A 5,789-nucleotide genomic window follows, 5' to 3' on the forward strand; every position below is an offset into this window, starting at 1 on the left:
CAGAGTATGTACTAGAGGGTTCTGATCCATTCCTAAGGGAGTGTTTTGATAGACTGCGACAATGACTACCCATCTAGAGGTCATGGTTGTCGTGGCAGGGTGCACTAGAGCAAAGGCTACTGAGGTTGGTTTTATACCTAGCCTCACTAATATGGTGGATGTTGCCAGATCATGTAGGAAACAAGTGGCTGATCAGTTGAGCGCAAGTGTTGAGGACTCTATTACAGGAGGAGGGAGTAGTCTATTATTGGGGATAGATGATCCTAGCTAAGCTATATCATGATTTGCACGTGTGTGCATATCGAACCCAGCACACTATAGGACCAGGACTGACGCTACTGATGGTTTGGTCATGGGAGCACATTGGAGTCACATGACTTATCACTCGATGAGAGACTAGACAGCCTAGAGAGCCATTCACTTGCAGATATCGGCCTCCCATCTAGTATACATTGACAAAGTTTGTGGGATTATGGTGCCAATGCATAGACAAGATCATCATGTTGTAGTAGACTCCCTATGATGGGGTAGAGCAGTGGGGGCAGACACTAGCAACATGCGGCAAGGATGACATGGAGGATCAGATGCACCTCCCATACACGCAGACTAACTACTGGATCATTGGTCGATCCATGCATGTGATCATGTGCTATATGCCCTCTCGAGTGCTACAACAGTTTGGCAGGACACAGGACATAGTACTAGATAGATTCTTATATCCTATTGTGTCACGAGAGTATGGCCAGCTATGGAGACACGAGACCACTATACGATTGGCCTGAGCTTCTTGGTTGGGGATGGCAGAAGTGCCATGGGTGCATGGTTAGGATAGGGGAGATGCAGGTATGACACCAGTATACGCACAGTGGTGGGCAGCCCACCAGCGGGTCAGGCTTATAGTGCCAGGGGCACCTCCACCAGCAGAGCAGGCACAAGGGGAGGGGGATGGAGCAAGGGACGGTGGGCAGGAAACTATGATGCCACCACCGACACAGGAGGCATAGGAGGGACCGCATAGGCGTAAAGTTCAAGCGAGGAGAGGGCCAGGGCTAGCACTAGTACAGGGGCCACCACATATAGCACCCCAGGCACAGGTATAGGCACAAACCCAAGCACCTCCATAGGGATAGGTACAGAGAGAGGACCCAAACATGGTCAGGGTGGAGTGGGATAGCTTGCGGGTAGAGGTAGCTCGACTACAAGGGATAGCACAGGTGCAATAGGCGCAAGCGGATAGCTTAGAGCATGCCATGGGGGCCATACAGACAAAGCTGCAGGTGCAGAGGGCTAGGGAGGACAATGCACAGGAGGCCTTAGCGGCCCTACAGGCATGGGTGGATGGCAGGGAGTTTGCAGGTATGGACACCCACACAAGGGCAGAGGAACGGGCAGAGCTGGAGAGGCCTCGAGGAGAGGTAGCCAGATTACAGGCCGAGCGGGCCACCCATCAAGCGCAGCTGGATAGATACCGTAGGCAGAGAGACATAGCCATACAAATGGTATAGCCTGGGGCAACTGTCTTAATGATGCATGAGGCCCTCACAGCTAGCCAAGCAAAGACATAGGCCATACAAGAGGCAGCCTATTATAGGTCGCTTTATATTGAGGCCGTACTTGCTGAGTGGCAACAACCAAATTTTGAGAGGGGAGCCAGCTCATGGATTTTAGGCAACAGAGCTAGATCAGAGCAGTCTGTAGGATAGCAGAGACCTCCTCGAGGGGGGGATGCAAGGGGGTTGGGCCCTCACAGCCAGCGGCTTGATGCTATATAGTGATTAATTTTTTGACAGATATGTGCAAATGCAGCAATTTTTTTGATGATGCATTTGTACTATATGATTCTACATGATTTGTATATGGATTGTACAGACACTATTTTTTTGAGATATATACATGACATGATTTGATGATTCTATAGGTGTATGGATTTATGTTGTGCATATGATGTTTATGATGTGGATACTGATGCTTGTGATGCAGGATGTGATGCTATGTGATGTGTCCTATGATGTATGCATATGTACATGATGCCTAACATGTGTGTGATGCAGATTTGTGGGCAATTATGAGATGTATGCATTGTTTTATTTTATGTGGATGCACTATATATATGTGAGATGTGATTATGATGTGTATGCCCTTAGATGTGATGACTGAAATGAATGTATGCAACTAATGAAATGAATTAATGCAATCTAATAAAATGAACTAAAAATGCCTAATAAACACTAAATGAGATGAATCAAATGAACACTAATGCAATGGAAAATGAATGAATGCAATAATGAGAAGTGAATGCAATCTAATGGAAATGAACTAATGAATGAATATCTGCCATAACTATCACTCATAAAAACCCAATAGCATAGCATAGGAGGGGGGAAATAAATAGAACCTTGTCTCAAGCACGACTTGAATGAAACCCTACACTACATGCATCCTAACTACATGATATCAAGAGATTCCATTGTGTTTATATTGAGAGCACACCTTAAGTTAATTTTTCAAATGAGTTTATGCATTATATGCTATAGAAGCATAAATGACATGACTCTTTTGCATGTGCTAGACATACAAAACTCTAGAGACTTTAGGATGATAGGTGTAGTCTGCATAGTCATGATGGATCAAATGTCATATACGCAATAGAGAGGTTTGGGCACATCCAAAGTCTTTTAAGGATCTTTGGTGGGACATGTGCTAACCCGTTGCCCACATTACGAAACACATTAACATAACCTGAAACTAACACATGAAATAAAGCCTCAAAAATAGATCATACCACAAAAACATGTGTAATCAATGAGAGCCATTTAGGAACGACCAAAATATGGAAGATCAAGGTGCACCATAAAAGGCTTTCACTAAGACACCAAAAAAATAAAATCAACCAAAAAGAGACCACATGACCAAGGAGTCATTCAATCCATAGTTCTTGCCAAGAACCTTAGGTCTAGAAGTGAATGTCACAATGTCATTTATAGGAAGGATTCATCCTATAAAATTGTGTCAAGTTGAAATGTCAAATGATCATAAAATTGTGCATTTCCGGCAAGGGCTTTGAAGTGAACAAGTTTCTTGAATCATTAAGTCTCAAATGGTGATTTTGTGTAATTCCAAGTGTGGTCACTATTGTGAAAAAGCTCAGTGTAATGGGATTGGCAATCACTCGATGGAAAAATGCCTCGCAGACTAGAGGTCTTTCAAAAGATGGAAGTGAAATGAAGCCTCGCAGATAAGAGGCCTTTTATTGGATGCAGGAAACACAAAAGGCTAGATAAGACTTTGCACAAGGGAAATGGAATGGTGAAATGGAGTGAAGCAAAATGAGCCTTATAGAAAATGGATCAAATCATACTTTTTTTAGAAACATTTTTTTGCTTTTTAGGGCTTTTTTCAGGAACATTTTATGATTTTTTTTTGGATTTTCTGATTTTCTAATGTTTTTGGATTTTTGCGAGACTATAAACACTGTACAGGAACTACAAAGGCTCAAGTATAGAATCGCTTGAGATGTTGGATATTTACAGGCTCAGGGAGCGGATCTCCCTCTGGAGTAGCAATTTGATATGCCCCAGAACCATATTTGGCTATAATAATAAATGGACCTAGCCAATTTGCCTCAAATTTTCCTTTCTTTTCACGGTTCTAGAGGTTCTTCATATTATGCTACAAAACTAAGTCGCCCACTTCAAATTCCCGTGGCTTGACTTTCTTATGATACTGAAGCTGAAGGTGATTTTGATACACATGGAGGTGGTTTACGGCATGGAGTCGTCTCTCATCGAGGAGTGCTATCTCTTGCAAGGAAGCAACTCAATATTCTTCTTCAGATATTAGATTCTTGAGAGAGATTCTGAGGGAGGGGAGCTCAATTTCGATGGGCAAGACAACTTCGGAACCATAAACAAGGGAAAATGGGGTGGCTCCTGTGGAGGTACGGATGGAGGTGCAATAAGCCCAAAGGGCAAGAGTAATTTGGATGTTCCAATCATGGCCAGCTGCATCAACAATTTTCTTTAGGATTTTCAAAATGGTTTTATTGGTAGCTTCAGCTTGGTCATTGCCTTGGGGGTAGTATCTGGTGGAAAAATGCTGGGTGATTTCTAATTTCCTACATAGTGTGGCAACTTCCTGATTTTTGAAAGGGGTTCCATTATCAGTCATAACATCTTGAGGTATACCAAAATGATAAATAATGTAGTTCAAGATGAACTTTGAAATCTATTTTTCGGTGATGTAGGTTAAGGGAATAGCCTCGACCCACTTTGTGAAGTACTCAGTGGCGGCAATAATGTACTTGTGGCCATTTGAAGAATTTAGGTATACTTGACCAACAAGATTGAATCCCCAGTGGAAAAAGGGCCATTGGGTGATGGTTGGTTGAAGGTCTTGAGCGGGAGTGTGTATCAAATCACCATGCTGTTGACATGGAACACATATTTTCACAAACTGATATGCATCTACTTCTATAGTGGGCCAATAGTAACCTATCCTAAGAATTTTTTTTGCTAATGTAAGGCCGCTAGAGTGGGCACCACAAATCCCTTGGTGAACCTCTTCTAACATCGTTCAGGCTTCATCTAAACTGAGACATCGAAGGAGGGTTCCATCAAAGTGTTTTTGGAAAAGTGTGTCCCCTAGGATGGTATATCAGGCAATTTGACAGACAAAGGTTTTGCTTTGATTTCGGGTGAGGGCTATGGGAATGGTTTTGTGACATAAATAGGCAAAGATGTCAGTGTACCATGGAGACTCAGGACCAACAATCTCACACACCAACTCTGAATTAGTTTGCTCATAAGCAGGAGTAAAAAGATTCTCAACGAGAAACTCACATTTAGGACTATATTCTGGCATGGCAATCATAGAGGCAATAGTAGCCATGGTATTTGTTGCTTTATTATTAGCCCTTGGAATCTGCTAAAAAATAATCTCTATAAAATGCTACTTAAGCTCCTCAACTATTCTATGGTAGGGAAACAATTTCTCATCCTTGGTGTGGTATTCATCTATGACTTGTTTATTGACCAATTGTGAGTCTCCAAAGACAAAAAGGTTTTTGATATTTCATCTGATAGCTTGATGTAGTCCTATGACTAAACCTTCATACTCAGCTATATTGTTTGTGCAAGGGAATGAGACTTTATAAGACTTAGGAATGAGATCCCCTTGTGGTGTCACAAACAAAATTCCTGCCCTCGATCCCTTTTGTGTAAAAGATCCATCAAAAAATAATTTCCATGGTGTAGTAGGGGCTAGGGTCATAATTGTGTCATCTGGTAAGTTGGCTACAATGGGATGGTCACCTTGAAGAGGAGCTTCAGCAAGCTAATCTACAATTACTTGTCCTTTAATGGCCTTACAATCCTTATAAACAATGTCGAATTCACTTAAAATTAAAACCCATTTTGTTGCTCGACCAGTGAGGGTGGCTTTTGATAACAAATATTTGAGTGGATCTATCTTGGCAATGAGATATGTAGTATGATTAAGCATATAATGATGTAGTTTTTACGTACAAAAGACTACAGCTAAACATGCTCTCTCAATAGCAGTGTAGTTTAACTCATAGCCAACTAGTGTTCAACTGAGGTAATATATGGCTTGCTCATTCCCATTGTCATCTAATTGTGCCAAAAGTGCTCCTAAGGCAACTGAAGTAGCTGAAATGTATAGAATCAATGGTCGTCCTACCACTAGAGGTACTAAAACTAGGGGATTAGCCAAATATGTCTTAATTTGTTCAAATGCTTTTTGGCGTAGACAATCCCATTGAAACTTGTTTC

This window comes from Cupressus sempervirens, chromosome 11 (genome assembly GCF_028749045.1).
Source record: "Cupressus sempervirens isolate cs-2001-9-10 chromosome 11, ASM2874904v1, whole genome shotgun sequence".
NCBI classification, from domain to species: Eukaryota; Viridiplantae; Streptophyta; class Pinopsida; order Cupressales; family Cupressaceae; genus Cupressus; species Cupressus sempervirens.